Below are 22082 nucleotides of genomic sequence, written 5' to 3'. Positions count from 1 at the left end.
CTGGAAATGTACTTGCAGACCTCTCAGGTATTTGCTTGCTCAGTTGGCCCATTTGCACCTCCAAGTTTCTAATAGAGGCTTTGGTTTCTTGCATAAAACTCCTCATCATCTCCCAATTGGAATCTTCTTGGGATTTAGAGTTTTCCTGCTGAGGCGGTTGTTGTTGCTGAGACTGAAAATGGAGGTTATTGTAATTGTTCTGTTGAAAGCCGCCCTGGGAATTATTGTTGAAGTTCTGAGGTCTCTGAGGTTGGTCTCTTCACCCAAAATTTGGATGATTTCTCCATCGTCCCTGATTGTATGTCTTCGAATATGGATTATTGTTGGGATTCCTAGGACCACTCCCCAGGTAATTTACCTGTTCAGAAGAAGGTTGAGCATAATCATGATTATCATCTTTTACAAAATTACCTGCCATGTCATAGGAGGCCTCTTGAGGTGGATTTTGGGTGTTGATAGCTGAGACTTGCATGCCACCCATCTGTTAAGTAAGTAGATTTATTTGATGAGACATAAGCTTGTTCTGAGTAAGAAGAGCATTCACAGCTTCTACTTCCAACACGCCTCTCTTCTGAGAGGTCTTAGAGTTCACAGTATTCCTGTTAGATGAGTATAAATATTGGTTGTTAGCAACCAATTCAATAAGCTCAATAGTCTCTTCTGGTATCTTCTTCTTGTGCAATGAACCACCTGCAGAGGTATCTAAGCTCATCTTGGACATCTCACCCAAGCCTTCATAAAAGATATCTAGTTGGGTCCATTTGGAGAACATGTTCAGAGGGCATTGCCTAGTCAGTAGCTTGTATCTCTCCCAAGCTTCATAAAGAGTTTCACCCTCCTTCTGCCTGAAGGTTTGAACCTCCAATCTAAGCTTAGTCAGCTTCTTTGGTGGGAAAATTTAGTGAGAAACTCAGTAACAACCTTTTCCCAAGTATTCAAACTCTCCTTTGGTTGGGAATCTAGCCATAGCTTTGCTTTATCCCTCAGAGCAAAAAGGAAGAGCATGAGTCTGTACACCTCTGGGTTCACTCCATTTGTCTTCATAGTATCGCATATCTGCAGAAAATCAGAAATAAATTGATTTGGGTCTTCGTGGAAAAGACCATGATACTAGCAGTTTTTGTTGCACCAGGGTGACCAATTGTGGCTTCAACTCAAAGTTGTTCGCAGCTATAGGAAGCACCACAATGCTTTTTCCATAAAAATCCGCAGTAGGGGTAGAATAAGAGCCAAGCACTCTCCTTTGTTGATCATCCCATTCAGATTTACCACATTGGCATTAACAGCATTATTGTGATCCATAGTGGATTCTGTAACCTTGCAAAGTCTTGCTTGTTGTAAATGTTGCCTACAAGTCCTTTCAGGTTCTGGATCAAAGTCTAACAGAGGTTCCTTGTTTCTGTTCCTGCGCATAAACAAACAGGAAACACAAAAAGATGGGATTCTCTATGTCAGAGTATAGAGAAGTCCTAGTGAGGTATCTTGTGTAAAATAATAAAATAAAAATACAAAATAAAATAAATAAATAAATTTCGAAAATAATAGCTAAAATTAAATAGAAATTTTCGAAAATTAACAGGAAAGATAAACAAGAAAATTAAAATAAAATTAACTAGGTGACACCAAACTTAAATTCAGAAATTAAGGAAAAATATTAGTGCTATAAAAAAATTTTTCAAAAATAAAGAAAATTTAATTAAAATTAGAACTAAAACACCTAATCTAAGCAATCAAACAACTGATAGTTGTTAATCATTATCAATCCCCGGCAACGGCGCCAAAAACTTAGTGCGAAATTTCTAACCACAAACTAAGCGGCAAGTGCACAGGGTCGTAATACCTCAGGTGAGTGAGGGTCGATCCCACGAGGATTGAAGGACTAAGCAACAACGATTGATTAATTGGCTTAGTTAGACAAACAGAAAAGAGTGTTTGAATATTCAAAGAGCATTAAACAATCGTACAGAAAGTAAAATAGTAAAGTAAATAGATTGGGAGTAAAGTATGGAGAAGGCAGTTAAGGTTTTAGAGTTATCTATTCTTCCGGATTAACTTTTCTTACTAACTATTTTAATCATGCAGGATTTAATTTATAGCAAACTATATGTGACTAGACTCTAATTCCTTAGACCTTTCTAGTCTCCCCTAAAATTCATCAACAGCCAATTCCTTGGTCAATTAATTCCTAATTAGAGGGTGATGATCAAATTCCAGTTTATATGCCACAAAAACTCTAATTACCCAAAAAAATAAAAGGATTATATATCACGTATCCCGTTAAATCCAGATAATTAAAATTTAGGAGAATATGTTTTCAAACTATTGTTCAAGTAAAGAGCTTTTCCAAGTTATACAAGAACTTAAATAGAAAGAGGGACATACTTCTGTTCCACCCAAATTCATAAGATAAAGAGCGAAAACAATTCTTAAATTATAAATCCATACATGAATTAAAATAGAAAAAGCAATAAAATCAATCCATACAAATAGACAAAGCTCCTAACCTTAATAATGGAGGATTAGTTGCTCGTGGTTCAGAGTAGAAAACTAGGATTGTAAATTGGAATGGAATAATGTTGTCTTGGAACCACCCTGTTGGCATCCCTTTTTATATCTAATCCTAATTAATTTAAAATCTATCTTCTTAAAACTAAAATAATATCTTTTCCTAAAAATAATATTTGAATTTTAAATTAGAATTAATTAACAAGTCTTCAGTTGATGGGTGGGGACCACTTGTTTCCTTCACTCTGCAGCCTCTGATCTGTGCTTTCTGGGCTTAAAAACTGAGTCAGAACAGCCCAGAAATCGCCCCCAACATTTTTCTGCGTTTTCTGCACGTGGTGCATGTCACGCGTACGCGTCAATCACGCATACGCGTCGATGGCCTTTTTCCGCGTGTCACGCGTACGCGTTAGTCACGCATACACGTCGCTGAGCATATCTTCAAATCACGCATACGCGTCAGTCACGCGCACGCATCACCATGGAAAGCTCCAAATCACACGCACGCGTCAGTCATGCGTATGCGTCGCTCCTTGCTGCCATCTCCTTTGGTTCTTGTGCTGTAGAAACTCCATCAAATCCAGCCGAATGCTACCTAAAATAAACAAAATTTCAAAAGACTCAAAGTAGCATCCATATTGGCTAAAAGATAATTAATTCTTTATTAAACTCAAAAAATTAGATGCAAATTCACTAGGAAAAGATAGGAAAGATGCTCACGCATCACAACATATCTCATGAAACTCTGGAATTCATTCTTAAAAATTCTAAAGAACAAAATTTTTTTTTTGAATTTTTTTCAAAAATAAAAATAAAAACTTAAAAATAAAATTACATAATCTAAGCAAGAAGATGAACCGTCAGTTGTCCAAACTTGAACAATCCCCAGCAACGGCGCCAAAAACTTGGTGTGGGGAAATCGTGATTCACACTTTTCACATCTCCGCACAACTAACCAGCAAGTGCACTGGGTCGTCCAAGTAAAAGACCTTACGTGAGTAAGGGTCGATCCCTCGGAGATTGCCGACTTGAAGCAAGCTATGGTCATCTTGTGAATCTCAGTCAGGCGGATTCAAATGGTTATGAGGTTTTGATAATTAAAATATAAATAAAACATAAAATAAGATAAAGTTACTTATGTAATTCATTGGTGGGAATTTCAGATAAGCGTCTGGAGATGCTTTGTTGCTTCTAAACCTCTGCTTTTCTATTGCCTTCTTCCAACCATGTGTGCTCCCTTCCATTGCAAGCTGTAAGATTCTCTCAGTGAAAATGGTCCTCTACGGTTTTTGCACGGCTAATCAACTGTCGGATTTCTCGTCTCGGATGAAAAATACCAGGCACAGCTACCGCATGGTTAATCATCTGTCGGTTCCCGCTAGCGTCGAAATAGAATCCATTGATCTTTTTGCACACTGTCACTGCGCCTAACATTCACAGGTTTGAAGCTCGTCACAGTCATCCCTTCCCGGATCCTACTCGGAATACCACAGATAAGGTTTAGACTTTCCGGATCCCAGGAATGCTGCCAATGATTCTAGCTTATACCACGAAGATACTAATCTCACGGACTTGGTTCGTGTATTAGATATCCAAGAGAATATACTCCGGTTGTCGTCGAATGACTACGTTGAACATCATGTAGACTGCTTTGTGGTTGTCAGGCACGCGGATCTTGGCTAAGCGAGTAACGAAGATTGGGTGATTGTCACGGGTCACCCCTTCATTCTGAGTTTACTGAATTAAGAACAAGAGTATATCTTGGAGAAGAAGTAGGCGTGAATTGAAAGAAAAACAATAGTACTTGTATTAATTCATGAAGAACAGCAGAGCTCCACACCTTAATCTATGGGGTGTAGAAACTCCACCGTAGAAAATACATAAGTGAAAATAGTCTAGGCATGGCCGTGAGGCCAGCCTCCAAACGTGAACAATGGTCTAAGGACTAAATGTCCAGAGATCGTCTATCAAAGATGGATGTGAATACAATAGTAAAAAGTGCTATTTATACTAAACTAGTAACTTAGGTTTACAGAAAATGAGTAACTAAGTGCAGATAGTGCAGAAATCTACTTCCGAGGCCCACTTGGTATGTGCTTGGGCTAAGCATTGAGCTTTACACGTGCATAGGCTATTCCTGGAGTTAAACCCCAACTTTGCTGCCAGTTTGGGCGTTTAACTCCAATTCTGATGCCAGTTTGGGTGTTTTACGCCTGAAAGTTTTAGGCTGGCTTTGAATGCCAGTTTGGGACATCAAATCTCAAGAAAAGTATGGTCTATTATATATTGCTGGAAAGCCCAGGATGTCTACTTTCCAACGCAATTGAGAGCGCGCCAATTGGGCTTCTGTAGCTCCAGAAAATTCACTTTGAGTGCAGGAGGGTCAGAATCCAATAGCATCTGCACTCCTTTTTCAGCCTCTGAATCAGATTTTTGCTCAGGTCGCTCAATTTCAGCCAGAAAATACCTGAAATCACAAAAAAATACACAACTCGTATTAAAGTCTGGCAATGTGATTTTTGAATAAAAGCTAATAAAAATATAATAAAAAGTAACTAAAATATACTAAAAACTATGTAAAAACAATGCCAAAAAGGGTATAAATTATCCGCTCATCAGTGGCATACACACATCAAGAGCAACCAAGATGAACCTCTACTAAAGCCGAGAAGTAAGAGATTTGACGAATTGGTGTTTTAGTCGCACAATATATGAGAATTTGCATCCGAGTCTGAAGAGTTAACCGGAATTCTACACCGAGCATTTGACAAGGTCATGGCGGAGATGGAAGAATATCAAGAGAGAAGCAAAGGGAAAAGTTTTTTAACCCACGAAGAAGCAAAATTAAGCAATGTGAATGACCTTCAAAGCCCACCACGTGTCAAAACAAGAGGTCGGCCCAAGAACAGACTTGGATCAAACCTGGAAAAAAAGATCTCAAATGCCATGAAGAAAAAGAAAAAGACAACTCCAAGCGAGGTAAAATTGACTTGCTTTTGATTAGTTAAAAATTCAATTATTATTCATTTTGCTAATATACAATTAATTATGTCTTTTGTAGTTGAACCTTTTAGACTCCGGATCATCGATTTAGTCAAGCTCCACTCTTTACAATGCACCAGATATGAATTATCCAAGAGAGGATTGTACAAGTTTTAGCTTTTATTAATGTAAATTTTTGTTCACCCATGAGCAAATTTCAGTTCACCATGGTTATAGCAGGGTTAATTTCTGACTATTGTTAGTCTTTAATGAATAGTCACTTTTTTTGTGAAATTCTATATTAATATATGCAGCTTTTCGATTCGTCCAGTGTATTAATTTCTAAGTTGAATAATTAGAATTTGTTTTGAGAAACAGGAATCAGGTGTAGTGCTAGTTACATTTTCCGTGTGATTAATTATATAAAAATTATTAAAAAAAATCTAAAAGAGTAACATAAATATTTAGTTACATTGGTGGAGTTTTAAAACTCTTTCTTGGATGGATTTTTAGGGTTTAGGGTTTAGGGTTTAGGGTTTAGGGCTTTAGGGGTTTAGGGTTTATGGGTTCAGGGTTCAGAGTTCAGGGTTCAGTGTTTAGGGTTCAGGGTTTATGGTATAGGATTTAGGATTTCGTGTTTAGGGGTTCAGGGTTCAGGGTTTAGGTTTAGGGGTTCAGGGTTCAGGGTTCAGGATTCAGGGTTTAGGGTTCAGGGTTCAGGGTTTAGGGTTAAGTGTTTAGGATTTAGGGGTTTAGGGTTCAAGGTTTAAGGTTTAGGGTTTTAGGGGTTTAGGGGTTAGGATTTTAGGGTTTTAGGGGGTTTAGGGTTTAGGTGTTTAGGGTTTAGGATTTAGGGTTTAGGGTTTAGGGTTTAGGATTTAGGGTTTTAGGGTTTATAGGTTCAGGGTTTATGGTTTAGTGTTTAGAGTTTAGGGTTTAGTGTTTAGGGCTTAGGGTTTAGGGGTTCAGGGTTCAGGGTTTAAAGTTTAGGATTTAGGGTTCAGGGTTTAGGGGTTCTGTGTGTTTGCAACTTTCGGTTCGCCCAGTGAATTAATTTCGGTTCACTGTGTTCTTTTGGTGTTCGTAATGTATTGGTAAATACAGTTATTGCAATCACTGAGAACCTGGAATAAAACAGTAGCTAGACAGTTCCAATAGATATATAAATTAACATCTCATATGAGTAATCCATCTTGAATCAAATATAAATATTAACATAGAATTTAGGGTTTAAGGGTTAGGGTTTTTAGGGTTTAAGGGTTTAGGGTTTAGGGGTTCATGGTTTAGGGTTTAGGATTTTGGGTTTTAGGGTTCAGGGTTTAGAGGTTCAGTGTGTTTGCAACTTTCGGTCCAGTGTATTAATTTTGGTTCACTATGTTCTTTTGGTGTTCGTAATGTATTGGTAAATATAGTGATTGCAATCACTGAGAATCTGGAATAAAATAGCAGCCAAACAGTTCCAATAGATATATAAATTAACATCTCAGATGAGTAATCCATCTTGAATCAAATATAAATATTAACATAGGGTTTAGGGTTTAGGTTTTATGGGTGAAGGTTTTAGAGGTTTAGGGTTTAGGGGTTCAGGGTTCAAGGTTTAGGGTTCAGGATTTAGGGTTTAAGGTTAGAGATTTAGGGTTTTAGAGTTTTAGGGATTAGGGTTTTAGGGTTTTGGGGGTTTAGGGTTTTAGGGATTTTGGGTTTATGGGTTTAGGGTTCAGGGTTTAGTGTTTAGTGTTTAGGGTTTAGAGTTTAGGGCTTAGGGTTTAGGGGTTCAGGGTTTAAGGGTTCAGTGTGTTTGCAACCTTTCAGTTCACCCAGTGTATTAATTTCGGTTCACTATGTTCTTTTGGTGTTCGTAATGTATTGGTAAATACAGTGATTGCAATCACTGAGAACCTGGAATAAAATAGCAGCCAGACAGTTCCAACAGATATATAAATTAAATCTCAGATGAGTAATCCATCTTGAATCAAATATAAATATTAACATTAACATTTAGATTAATATTGACATATATACATTTGAAGTAAGCACTTTTTACTTTTTAAACAAGTTAAACAAAATATTGTTAATTACAACCAGTCAATTATAGTATATGCTATTTACTATCTAAATCCCTAGATGTGGATTTTTAGTAAGGGTTGGAGAGGGCAACAGATGACTTTGGGAATATTATTGCTTCAGATTCCCAAATCACCTGGTCTCTGATCTTGTTCATTTCATGCAACAAAATGTGTGGACCATATTGGTACCTGAAGCTATCAATCTCTTCCTACATTTCAATTGAAAGGAATTAGTTACATAAAAAATGAACCCAATTGAAATAAGAAAAGAAAGAAGTTTATAAATTTAGAAAGTACTAACTTGTGTCCAAACTCTATATTTATATCTCTTCTCACTTTTGATCTTTTATGGATCAATTGTTTCGAGTCATTTCATGACGTATATTCCACAATCATAGCTAAGCAAGAATTGAGTTTAATACGATTAATAGTATACAAAATAAAACATATTAAAAATAGCACTATAGAAGAGAAAGATTCTTACTTTGTGCGTGACCATTTAGTAGGATATACTCTGCTTCTGGCAGCTTATTGACAGGGTCAAGCACATAGAATTTCTTTTTGTTGACATTGGCAATCCACAACAACCAATGCGCTCCATTGCAAATTGGCACAAATAGCTGAAGTTTGGAAAAATAATAAAATATTTCAGTCAAAACAATAGCAAACAAGAGAATTATTGAAGAATTTTTAGAAATTACAACTTACAAATGGATGTGATGCAAGTTTTCTTTTGTCAAGAAACTGGCGGTGGTGGGCATACTGTTCAATATCAAACCGGTAGGCCTTGTTTGTCCTTTTATCAGTGTAGGACTCACCATGTGTTACCAACATAAAATTCTTCAAAAAGAATATCAGTTAAATAACATTTGCACTGCACCAAAAAAAGAATAATACTTGAAAAACATTCAATCATCAAGAGAAAAGTTCATTTCATGCAAAAGAACTCAACAAAATACATAACAATCAGGTGAATCAATATTAACATTCCCACCGAACCGAAAAGTAATCAGTAGTGAATAAGAAATTTAGCTTACCACAATATCCAGCAGCACAATGTATATTTATTCCTGATACCGGCGAACTTTTCTTTGGTTGAGAATCATGCTGTGTATACTAACCACCTACAGGATGAAAATTTATGAGATATACTATATAAGAGTGTTTAGAAAAATCATTAACTGGCAAAGAATTTACCATGACATGCACATGTTCTTTGGGCATTAGAGACATAAAATATTCTCTTAAACCCTCGTAAAGTGCCTCATGTTTCAAGACGAATATTTCATTATATTCATTGCTACCATCTCTTGTCTTTTTCACATGTGTCATCCAATGATAACACTTTTCAATCAACTCGTTCGTGATTTTTATCTTTTTCTCCGGGGTTTTGTAAACTTCAGCAGCTGGTAAGGTCGGCTCTAAAGTTGTTGCTTTAGCAAACTTTAATGCTGCTGTCACTCCAGCATCTACCACTGACTCTTCCAGGATTTCAAGCTGTGAAACACTCGGTTGAGAAGGCTGAGTTGGTTGAGATGCTAGTGGACTTATCCCAAGGTTAAAGGAAGGCCTTTCATCTTCCCTTTGCCTAGGTTGAGCAGCATTGCAAGATGATAGATATTTAACAATGATATTAAACAAAAATGATATTAATCATTATAGTGAACCGAAATCCAAACTAATAGTGAACCTAAATCCAAACTTATAGTGAACTGAAATGATATTAAAGAAAAATGATATTAAAGAATTTTATGCTTCCACATTAACAGGTGCTTCTTTTTCTGATTGCTGTGCCACCAGAGGTTCTTGAGATTGTTGCTGTTGTTCTTCGGCAGGGCTGTTGCATTAAACAGAAAACAGTTCAATAACAACCCAAAATTATTATCCTATACCATTAAAATTAATAAAAAAATTATGTGAAACTTACTCTTCATCAGAAACTTCATAGACATAGTCATCTTTGAAAAACTCTTCAATAACAGAACTCGTAAAAGACACCGTAACACCCTGATTTTCGGGTTCTGGAGGGCAACTGTAAGAAACAGAAGAGAGTCCAAAGATAAGAACACATTGAATTTATTTTTGGTTTCAACTGAACCATAATTAAACCATGTATAAGCAGTAAACATTATCAGTATTTATATAAGCAATAAAACTTACACATCAACAGGTGCTTCTTGTTTGGATTGTTGCGCTGTTGGTTCTTCGCGGGCTGTTGTTGATGTTCCAGAGATCTGTTGCATTAAACAGTAAATATTTCAATAATTATCCTAAACTGTTATCATATTTAACATTGATATTTAACAAAAATGATATTAATCAATATAGTGAACCAAAATCCAAACAAATAGTGCACCTAAATCCAAACTTATAGTGAACCAAAATGATATTAAACAAAAATAATATTAAAGAATTTTATGCTTACACATTAACAGGTCCTTCTTTTTCTGTTTGTCATGCCACCGGAGTTTCTTGGGATTGTTGCTGTTGTTGTTTGGCGGGGCTGTTGCATTAAACAGAAAACAATTCAATAACAAACCAGAACTATTATCCTATACCATTAAAATTAATAAAAAGAATTTTTATGTGAAACTTACTCTTCATCAGAAATTTCATAGACATAGTCATCTTTGATTAAGTCTTCAATTACAGAACTCGTAAGAGATACCGTAACACCCTGCTTTCTGGGTTCTGGAGGGCAGCTGTAAGAAACAGAATAGAGTCCAATGACAATAACACATTGAATTTATTTCTGGTTTCAACTGAACCATAATTAAACCATGTATAAGCAGTAAATATTATCGGTATTTATATAAGCAGTAAAACTTACACATCAACAGAAGGGACATGGATGAAGTCATCTCTGATCAACTCTTCCTGAACAGAACTTGGAAGAGACAATGCAAGACGATGTCTAAGGAATGTAAACAAGGATAAAGTTAATGTTGAATAATTAGAATTTGTTTTGAAAAATAGGAATTTTCACATTGAAAAACTCACATTTCCAAAGGTTGAGAACGAGTTTCTTGTCAAAACTCAACGATTTGTAGCTCAGAATTAGGTGTAGCTCTAGTGACATTTAAACACATTTTCCTTGTGATTACTTAAACAAAAATTATTACCAAAATCTAAAAGAGTAACATAAATATTTTTAACTTACATTGGTGGAGTTTTAAAACTCTTTCTTGGGTAGATTTTCTTTTTTCTAAAATATTTTACCAGGCTTTTCGGGGTATTTTTACTAAAAAAAGATAACAAATTAAAATTAGAAATCAAGATTAAAAGCAGAGGTCTAGAAACACATTAAATTCATTTTTGGGCAACCACTGAACTGAAAGTACAATATACAATGAACCAATTTACCTGGTATTGCTCGCGGCATTTACAGAAGGTGTAGAGCTTCCTTGAGTCTGTAAGACTTGCTCGCTGTCCAAATTTACAATTGGTACTCTAAGAAAGATAAATAAATATTAGTAATTGAATCTAGAGAAATTAGAAAAGGTTGTAGAAAAAGTAAGCAAAGAAGGAAAAAGAACTCAGGAATAATAAACTGAGTCTTACGTCTGAGAGAATTCATTTTGTGCCTCTGGTGAGTCAAACTGATTCGGAGCAATGTTTGCTGACTGAGCTCCATCATTTCTTTTCTTTGATCTCTTTTCTCTTATCGTCTCCAATGATCGTTTTCTTCTTTCTGCAACATTGTCTTTTGCTTGTTCAGTTTTGAAAGTTCATAAAATAAGTATCAAGGAACCTAAAACGTAAGTATCAATAAAAGAAAATATGATTCAAGAAACTTACTCCTCGTCAGATTGGGCTTGTGTTTTTGCCACCCTTTGCGGTTGTTTTCTTTTTATTATGGGTGTTTTCTCGATTTCATTTTTTTTGTAAGACAGACAAACACATCGAATTTATACTGGAGAAAAATATAAGCAAGAACAAGACACTAACAATTAAATCAACCAAACTGACAGACACCACCGAACCGAACTAAATTAAAGTGGTAAAACAAAAATTAGAAGCTCACTGAACCGAAATTAATTCATTTCATGAACAAAACGTGATACATATGCAATCAACAAAACGTCTTGTAAGAACTGCAACTAATTACCGGTTAATTAAGTGATTATATTGACCCAAAATAGAATCCAAAAAGTTAGTATGAGAATTTGACGATTTAAATGTGATTTTCAGACTCAGTAGGTCTTTCCGAGTCAGAAAATGTATTTTCTGTGAAAAACTGTGAAAAATCAAGAACCGACAGTCGAACCAATTCAACCGGTTCAAGTTAGCCCGATACCGCACGAGAAAAAGTGAAAACCGTCATAAACTTTAGAAAAACATTAGAAATGGAAAACTGGGTGTTAATTTTAAAGGTTTGGCCCGAAGTTAGGCCAAACGGGCTAAAAACGCTAACGGATTGGACCGGACCCAAGTTGGGCCCAAGTCCAACATATATAAGGGCTCATTAATGAACCCATTCATCATTAAACACACACACACAATATAATTGAGAAGAGAGGGGGGAAGAAGAAGAAAACCCCATTGACACTATTCACTCCTCACTTCAACTCGCGATATCTCGAGCTACGGTGCTCCAATTTGTGTGCCGTCAGCGGCTATGCGTTCCTTGTGAAGAGCTCTACAAAACCCATATAAGAAACTGGTAAGCAAAGCTCGAAATCCCTTTAGTTCTTCTTCTCAAAATTTCGGGTATTTAGGGCTTTTGATTAAGTAAGTTTTTGTGATTTTGGATGTTTAGGTTCACTCTAATCCTTGCTTAGCATTGAATTTTGGCTATCAAAACTATTGGAAAAGGTAAGAGACACTAAACCCTTGTGATATTATGTTTAAATGGAACCCTAGGTTGATTTGTGATGGTTTATGCATATATAGTTTGATTATTGTGAGTTTGGGAGCCATTGGAACATATTGGTGCTTGTTGAAGTGGAATTGAAAGCTTGGTTTGGAGTTGAGAGCTTGCTTGTGCTCATTTTGGGTTTTGGTGCATATATTGAATTGGCCAAGGTATGGTTTCGGTTTCCTCTATGTAGTACATAATATTCATGGACACTTAGGCTAGTGACCTATAGGGAATAGGATAGGTTGGAATTTTATGGTTGTTGATGATGTTTTACTTGAAAATGCATGTTGAATTGGTAATGTTATCTTGAGAAATAATGATGTTTAAGTATGATGTTTGATGACTTGAATGATTGTGTGTTGTTGGATATGGATATAATGTATGAATGGAATTGATGATGATAAGTGATGGGAACAAACTAATGATTGGTGAAGATGTTAGTGGAAAATTGACCTTAGTATCATATATGTGGTATTTGATGATTGAGAATGCTGAATTGTGATTTAAAAGGGTAGAGTGTGCTGGAAAAGGAAGTTTGGAATGGTTTGGTATGGTTTTGGTTTTGTTTTATAAGAAATTGTGAAAATTGTGAAGTTTGGTAAAAGTGGGTTTTTGGTGAACTTTGTCTGATCATAAATTTTGCCTCGGTTTGGTTGAAATTTGGTTTAGAATTAAAGTTTATTAAAAACTCTTCGAAACAATATAAAGTTTGAAAGATTTGAAATTTTGTAGAGGAAGTTATGATCATTCAAAGTTGGTGTTGAAAATCTGAAATTCAGCTAAGTTGCAGAGTTTTGAGATTTCTAGTATGTGCGCATGCACAGCCTTGTGTGCACGTACAACCCTGCAAAATTTTAAACCTGTGCACACGTGGTGCACGAAATTGTGATCCCTGGTAATGGCTCCAAAAACTTGGTGCTCTAATCTTAATTCATGATTTGTCACAACTTCGATACAACTAACCAGCAAGTGCACTGGGTCGTCCAAGTAATAAAACCTTACGTGAGTAAGGGTCGATCCCACGGAGATTGTTGGTATGAAGCAAGCTATGGTCATCTTGTAAATCTCAGTCAGGTGGATATCAAATGGTTATGGAGTTTTCGAATAATAATAATAAATAAATAGAAAATAAAGATAGAAATACTTATGTAATTCATTGGTGAGAATTTCAGATAAGCGTATAGAGATGCTTTCGTTCGTCTGAACTTCTGCTTTCCTGCTGTCTTCATCTAATCAGTCCTACTCCTTTCCATGGCAAACTTTATGTAAGGGCATCACCATTGTCAATGGCTACATCCCATCCTCTTGTGAAAAAGGTCCAAATGCTCTATCACAGCACGGCTAATCATCTGAGGTTCTCGATCATACTGGAATAGGATTCACCCTCCTTTTGCGTCTGTCACTACGCCCAGCACTCGCGAGTTTGAAGTTCGTCACAGTCATTCAATCCCTGAATCCTACTCAGAATACCACAGACAAGGTTTAGACTTTCCGGACTCACATGAATGCCGCCATCAATCTAGCTTATACCACGAAGATTCTGATTAAGAGATCCAAGAGATAATCATCCAATCTAAGGTGGAACGGAAGTGGTTGTCAGGCACGCGTTCATGGGGGAATGATGATGATTGTCACGTTCATCACATTCATGTTGGAGTACGAATGAATATCTTAGAAGCAGAATAAGTTGAATTGAATAAAAAAACAGTAGTACTTTGCATTAATTCATGAGGAACAGCAGAGCTCCACACCTTAATCTATGGAGTGTAGAAACTCTACCGTTGAAAATACATGAGTGATGAAGGTTCAGGCATGGCCGAGAGGCCAGCCCCCAAACGTGATCAATATGATCCAAAGATGAACTAAAAATCATAAGATGATCCGAAGATGTCTAATACAATAGTAAAAAGTCCTATTTATACTAAACTAGTTACTAGGGTTTACAGAAGTAAGTAATTGATGCATAAATCTACTTCCGGGGCCCACTTGGTGTGTTCTTGGGCTAAGCTTTAGCTTTCCACGTGCAGAGGCTTCTTTTGGAGTTGAACTCCAAGTTGTAACGTGTTTTTGGCGTTCAACTCTGGTTCGTGACGTGTTTCTGGCGTTTAACTCCAGACTACAGCGTAGAACTGGCGTTCAACGCCCATTTGTGTCATCTAAACTCGGCCAAAGTATGAACTATTATATATTTCTGGAAATCCCTGGATGTCTACTTTCCAACGCAATTGGAAGCGCGCCATTTGGAGTTCTGTAGCTCCAGAAAATCCATTTTGAGTGCAGGGAGGTCAGAATCCAACAGCATCAGCAGTCCTTCTTCAACCTCTGAATCTGATTTTTGCCTAAGTCCCTCAATTTCAGCCAGAAAATACCTGAAATCACAGAAAAATACACAAACTCATAGTAAAGTCCAGAAATATAAATTTAACATAAAAACTAATGAAAACATCCCTAAAAGTAACTAGATTCTACCAAAAACATACTAAAAACAATGCCAAAAAGCGTATAAATTATCCGCTCATCACAACACCAAACTTAAATTGTTGCTTGTCCCCAAGCAACTGAAAATCAAATAGGATAAAAAGAAGAGAATATACTATAAATTCCAAACTATCAATGAAACATAGCTCCAATCAGATGAGCGGGACTTGTAGCTTTTTGCCTCTTGAATAGTTTTGGCATCTCACTTTATCCATTGAGGTTCAGAATGATTGGCATCTATAGGAACTCAGAGTTCAGATAGTGTTATTGATTCTCCTAGTTCAGTATGTTGATTCTTGAACACAGCTACTTTATGAGTCTTGACCGTGGCCCTAAGCACTTTGTTTTCCAGTATTACCACCGGATACATAAATGCCACAGACACATAATTGGGTGAACCTTTTTAGATTGTGACTCAGCTTTGCTAAAGTCCCCAATTAGAGGTGTCCAGGGTTCTTCAGCACACTCTGTTTTTGCTTTGGACCTTGACTTTAACCGCTCAGTCTCAAGTTTTCACTTGACACCTTCACGCCACAAGCACATGGTTAGGGACAGCTTGGTTTAGCCGCTTAGGCTAGGATTTTATTCCTTTAGGCCCTCCTATCCACTGATGCTCAAAGCCTTGGGATCCTTTTTTACTTACTGATGCATGGAAAACTTGTCTCGTGACAAATTTCCTTCGGCAAGTGTACCGAATTCGTCGTCAAGTAAAAACTCACAATAGAGTGAGGTCGAATCCCACAAAGATTGATTGATCAAGCAACTTTAATTAGAGGAATGTTCTAGTTGAGCGAATCAATATTTGAGTTGAGAATTGCAGAAAATAAAATGGCGGGAAGGTAAATAACAAAAGAAGTAAATGCTAGAAATAAAGAGCTGAAAGTAAATGACGGAAAGTAAATTGCAGAATTGTAAATGGGAATGGGGTAATTGCTCATAAAAGTAAATGACAGAAATTAAAGAGAATGGGTAAGATCAGAAATGGGAAATTCATTGGGCTCAGAAGATGTTGCATTCTCCGGATCAATTTTATTTTTATCTCTTCCTCAATCAATGCATTCATTGATCTCCTTGGCAATCTTAAGTGATCGAATTACAATTCCTTGTAATTCAATCTCTCAAATCTTGATCAATAGCCAATTCCTTGGTCAATTGCTCATGAGAAGAGATGAAGTATGGTCACTGATTATACCACATGCATTTCCCAAATCAAGTATTGAGAGGATTATAGTCACATATCTATCCAAACCCAATTTGGTCCAGCATGAGAAAGCATTTCTAGCATGATCTCTTCATTCCTCTTTCAAGGTTCAGAAGAGATCCAAGTTTGAATAGGTTCTTTTCCAAGATAACTATCCAATTGGATGAAGATCGAAAGCTTTCAAGTAAAATCAAGAAAACAGATAGAAGAAGAATAACGAAAACTAGTATTGATCCATCAAATTACAACAGAGCTCCCTAACCCAATGAAAGGGGGTTTAGTTGTTCATAACTCTGGAAAATGAAAGCAAAGATGGAGAATACATGATGAAAACAAAACTAGAAGTGCAGAGAATGGTAAAATACAGAGAGTAGTTTTCCCAATTTTCAATCCCCCTTAATCAATTCAAAGGTACTCCTATATATACTACTCTTCTGATCTTCTAGTTGGCTCTTCAAGTCTTTGGTATGGGCCTTTGGATCTTGAGTTTGAAGCTGTTATCTTCTTCATTGGGCTTAGCTTTACTTGCAGAGAGAAAGTGTGAAGTGGGCAGGGACTTTAGCTCAGGACGTTAGTGGTGTTAACGTTAAGTGAAAATGTGGGTTCGAGAACGTTAGTGACAATCACCTTTTTCACTAACGTTCCTTACCCAAGTTAGAGCCACGTTAACCTCAACGTTAGTGGCACAAAAGTTGCCACTAACATTGCCTCTTGGTCCTTCACACACGTTATTGGGACTTACCTTTCCCAATAACGTTGAGAAGCCTCCCCCTTTCTTACGTTAGAGTCCACGTTAACTTAGTTAACATGGCTCTTAACGTTATCTTGCCAACCTTCGAGAACGTTAGTGACACTTACCTTTGTCACTAACATTCCAATGTGCCCCTATCTCCCACGTTAGAGTCCACGTTAACTAGGTTAACGTGGCCTCTAACGTAGCAATGCTAACCATCTCCAACGTTAGTGACAAAGGTGAATGTCACTAACGTTGGCTCATCATTTCTCTTCTTCACGTTAGCTTCCACGTTAAATAAGTTAACGTGGGAGTTAACGTGGCTCATTGTGGCTTGTATGGTTCATTCCAACGTTAGTGACAAAGTTAGGTGTCACTAATGTTGGTGATCATATACTTTCTCCACGTTGGCTTCCACGTTAACTAAGTTAACGTGGAAGTTAACGTGGCTTGTGGAGGCTTGGCCAACGTTAGTGACAAAGGTGAATGTCACTAATGTTGGTTTCTCTTTTGCTTCTTAACGTTAGAAGCCACGTTAACTAAGTTAACGTGGCAACTAATGTGGCCACTTATGAGCTTGGCCCAACGTTAGTGACAAAGGTAAGTGTCACTAACGTTGGCTCCATTTTCTTTCCTCCACGTTAGAGTTCACGTTAACTTAGTTAACGTGACTCTTAACATGGGCTATGATGGCTTCGAGGATGTTATTGGCGATTACTTTTCTCATTAACTTTGCAAGCTAGCTCCCATTCCTACGTTAGAAGTCACGTTAGTGAGACTAACGTGGCTGCTAACGTGGTTCTTCCTTGCTTCCTTTGTCCTGAAATCAAGCAATAAAGTGCATCAAAGTTCTAGTCCAAGTCATGGGAAATGCAACATCCAATTTGTCATTAATTTCATGCAAAATCCTCATGAAATCATGTAAAGTGCACAATGTATACTTGAATCAAGATGTAAGTGAATATCTACCCAAAACTAGCTTATTTTCTAAGGAAATGCATGAAACTACCTTAAAAATAGTAAAGAAAAGGTCAGTGAAACTGGCCAAAATGCCCTGGCATCACAACATCAAACTTAAAGCTTGCTTGTCCCTAAGCAAGTACTGGAACAAGAGAATGATGAATGGAATGCCAAGAGAAATGAGTCATACTTGTGGAAGTCTTGTCCCTGGTTTTATGGTGGTTTCCTAGAATACTCACTGTGATTGCATCCCATGAGACTTTTATTCATTGATCCTTTTATTGTCATTTCAGGGTTTATTTGTGTTCTTAAGCTAAGTGCTCTGTAAGGGGGCAACTCTTTAAAATAAGCTTTCAGCCAACACTACCGAACCAGTTGGTTCAAGGTGCTAGGTGTTGAAGCACCCCTAAAGACATACTTCCTCAAGTCTCTCCCCCATACATACACACCACAGGCACATGGTTTGTTTATTTTCTTTCTTGAGACCTTGGTGTCCAGCACCTCTTTGGGTTACTAAATGCTCTGTAGTGGGGGTTACTCTTGATAGTGGACTTTCAGCTGATAATCCCGAGTTAGTTAACCCAAGTTACCAAGTGATAAGGCACCCCTAAGAGCTTATTCATCCAAGTAAATCCTTCACACAGGAACACCACAGACACATGCTTCAAGATTAAAACCATTGGTGCCTAGCCTTATTGCTTACTCTTTTTCTTTTATTTTTCCACTTTCATTTTTCTTTTCCCCTTTTTCTTATTAAGATCTTATTATTTAGCTAGTCTCATGGGGTGTGTTCAAAGCATAGTATTCATGACAGATAGTTGTCTTCCCACCTTGTGGTTGAACCAACTTAGCTAACTTATGATCACACCATAAACTCATGAATCTTACTCCATAGTATGAACTCCACTCTGGTCTTTTGTAAACACTCATTCTCTTTTCATTTGATTTAAAGGAACAAGCATACAAGTAAGCCAAGTGATGATACAGTGACATAAAGACTAGCAAGCATAGACCTCTTCAACACAAAACTTAAAAGACAGAATTTAAAAAGGTTCAAACTAACATGTAACTATTAATCAAGATTGCATTCGGACTTCCAATTTTCAACATTCTAAGTACATGGAATTAAGTGACAATACAACCTTCAGGTGATGGTTTCTAGTTGCCCTCTTTTTGTCATAATCCTGGTCTTTGCTACCTCACTTCCTTGTGTGAAGGTGCACCATTTCCTCATATGATTCCTGCAAAGTTATTGGAAGTTGCTTGTTCCCAAAGCACTTGAGAAACAGTTAGCTTGCATGTATGTTGTGACTTATGAACTTAATTTGGTGTGTGAACACCAAACTTAGTTCCTTGCCTAGTACAAAACCTTGCATATATGCAGAGAACCTCATATCTTGTTGTTTAACAAAACAATTATTAACTAAAATCTAACTAAATCTAAGTGGTTTCCATTGATTGATTGGGGCTAGCAAGGTGCTTTAGGAGTGGAGTGTGATTCTAACTAAATTCCTTTGGTGGAACACCAAACTTAGAATTACATTTTCACTCTTGGATTGTTTTGGTGTGGGACACCAAACTTAGCCCTTCGCAATACAGGGGAAACAACTTGTGATCCTTATTGAAATCAAGATGAAAAGGAAACTACCTGAGGTTGGGTTGCCTCCCAACAGAGCGCTCTTTTATCGTCGCTAGCTCGACGGTTCCTCCTTTACTTGAGATGATAATTTACTTTGGGATTTTCCCCCATGTTGCCCAGATAATGCTTGAGTCTTTGTCCGTTCACTGTAAAAGTCCTCTCTGAACCTTCATCCATGATTTCGATGTGTCCATATGGTGAGACCTTTGTGACAAGAAAAGGCCCGGACCACCTTGATTTGAGTTTTCCTGGGAACAGTCTTAATTTGGAATTGTAGAGGAGTACTTGCTGCCCTTTTTCGAAACTCCTGGGTGCAAGATGCAGGTCATGTCTTCTCTTTGCCTTCTCTTTATACATCTTGGTATTTTCATAGGCTTGTGACCTGAATTTCTCCATCTCTTGCAGTTGCAAGATCCTCTTTGCACCAGCAGCAATGCTGTCAAAATTTAGTATCTTGATAGCCCAGAGAGCTTTGTGTTCCAGCTCCAGTGGTAAATGACAAGCTTTTCCATACACTAGTTGATATGGGGACATTCCAAGTGGTGTTTTGAATGCTGTTCTGTATGCCCAAAGAGCATCATCCAGCTTCTTCGACCAATCTTTTCTTGATGCACCCACAGTCTTTTCCAGAATCCTCTTTAGCTCTCTGTTGGATATCTCAGTTTGTCCACTTGTTTGGGGATGGTAAGGCGTGGCTACCTTGTGTCTTACCCCATATCGTAGGAGAAGAGCCTCTAGTGGTCTGTTGCAAAAATGGCTCCCTCCATCACTGATGAGTGCTCGTGGAACTCCAAACCGGCTAAAGATATTCTTTCTGAGGAAGTTCATGACCACTTTGTTATCATTCGTTGGGGTCGCAATAGCCTCTACCCACTTGGAAACGTAATCCACTGCTACCAAGATGTACTTATTTGCATATGAGGTTGGGAATGGTCCCATGAAATCGATTCCCCACACATCAAACAGTTCCAGTTCCAAGAATAAATTTTGTGGCATCTCATTTCTTTTGGGTAAGTTCCCAGATCTTTGGCATTCATTGCAGCTCTTCACTAGTTCTTTGGCATCCTTGAAAAGGGTGGGCCAAAAGAATCCGCTTTGTAACACCTTAGCTGCAGTTCTGTCCCCTCCAAAGTGGCCTCTATAGCATGAGCCGTGGCAATTCCATAGGACCTCTCGTCCTTCTTCTTCCGAAACACATCTTCTAAGGATTCCATCTGAACACTTCTTGAATAGATATGGCTCATCCCAGACAAAGTACTTTGCATTATTCATGAGCTTCCTTTTTTTATGTTTATTGATCTCTGGAGGCAAGGCCCCAGTTGCCTTGAAGTTGGCAATGTCTGCGAACCATGGTGCTTTGTGAACTATCATCAACTGCTCATCAGGGAAGAATTCAGGTGTTCCACCTTTATCATGAGAAATCCTGGATAGGTGATCTGCTACCTTGTTCTCCACTCCTTTCTTGTCTCTGATTTCAATATTGAATTCCTGCAACAATAAGATCCATATTATTAATCTTGGTTTTGATTCTTGCTTGGCAAACAAATATTTAAGTGCTGTGTGATCTGTAAAAACAATCACTTTAGCACCAATGAGGTACGATCTAAACTTGTCAAATGCAAAAACTATTGCTAGCAACTCCTTTTTAGTAGTGGTATAATTTCTTTGGGTATCATTAAGGACTTTTCTCGCATAGTATATCACATGGACTAAGTTATCTTTCCTCTGTCCTAACACTGCCCCAACTGCAAAATCAGATGCGTCACACATCAATTCAAATGGTAGGTTCCAATCAGGTGGGGAAATGATAGGAGCAGAGGACAACCTCATTTTCAAATTTTCAAATGCTAACATGCATGTTTCATCGAAGATAAATGGTGTATCAGATACAAGGAGATTGCTTAAGGACTTGGCTATCTTTGAAAAATCTTTAATAAACCTTCTGTAAAAACCCGCATGCCCTAAAAAGTTCTTAATTGCCTTGACATCACTGGGTGGAGGAAGTTTTTCAATAAGTTCCACTTTAGCCCTATCCACTTCAATGCCTTGGTTAGAAACCTTATGGCCAAGGACTATTCCTCCTGTCACCATAAAGTGACATTTCTCCCAGTTTAAGACCAGATTGGTCTCTTGGCACCTTTTCAATACCAAGGCAAGGTGATTCAGGCAGCTAGTAAAGGAATCTCTGAATACCGAGAAATCATCCATAAAAACTTCAATGAATTTCTCTATCATATCTGAAAAGATAGAAAGTATGCAGCGTTGGAAAGTCGCAGGTGCATTGCACAGCCCAAATGGCATGCGCCTGTAGGCAAACACTCCATATGGACAAGTAAATGAAGTTTTCTCTTGGTCTCTGGGAACAACCACTATTTGGTTATATCCTGAATAACCATCAAGAAAACAGTAATATGCGTGTCCTGCGAGTCTTTCCAACATCTGATCCATGAAAGGGAGGGGGAAATGATCCTTTCATGTAGCCTCATTGAGTTTTCGATAGTCTATGCACATCCGCCATCCTGTAACGGTCCTTGTAAGAGTTAGTTCGTTCCTCTCATTGGAAACTACAGTGATTCCTCCCTTTTTGGGCACGACATGCACGGGGCTGACCCAGGTGCTATCCGAGATTGGGTAGATGACTCCTTGGTGCGCAGAAA

At 37.6% G+C, this 22082-nt stretch overlaps 1 non-coding gene across 1 annotated transcript; it reads left to right on the top strand.

The window, feature by feature from the left end:
• The first annotated feature begins 767 nt into the window (after nt 1–767).
• LOC112731714 (small nucleolar RNA R71) lies at nt 768–874 on the top strand. Its single transcript, XR_003167479.1, has one exon. It is a non-coding gene; the product is annotated as a small nucleolar RNA R71 (small nucleolar RNA).
• Nucleotides 875–22082: the final 21208 nt, after the last annotated feature.

Source organism: Arachis hypogaea, chromosome 12 (genome assembly GCF_003086295.3).
Source record: "Arachis hypogaea cultivar Tifrunner chromosome 12, arahy.Tifrunner.gnm2.J5K5, whole genome shotgun sequence".
Taxonomy (NCBI): Eukaryota; Viridiplantae; Streptophyta; class Magnoliopsida; order Fabales; family Fabaceae; genus Arachis; species Arachis hypogaea.
The sequence above is the reverse complement of the archived record's forward strand: the minus strand, read 5'-3'. Positions and strand labels throughout refer to the sequence as shown.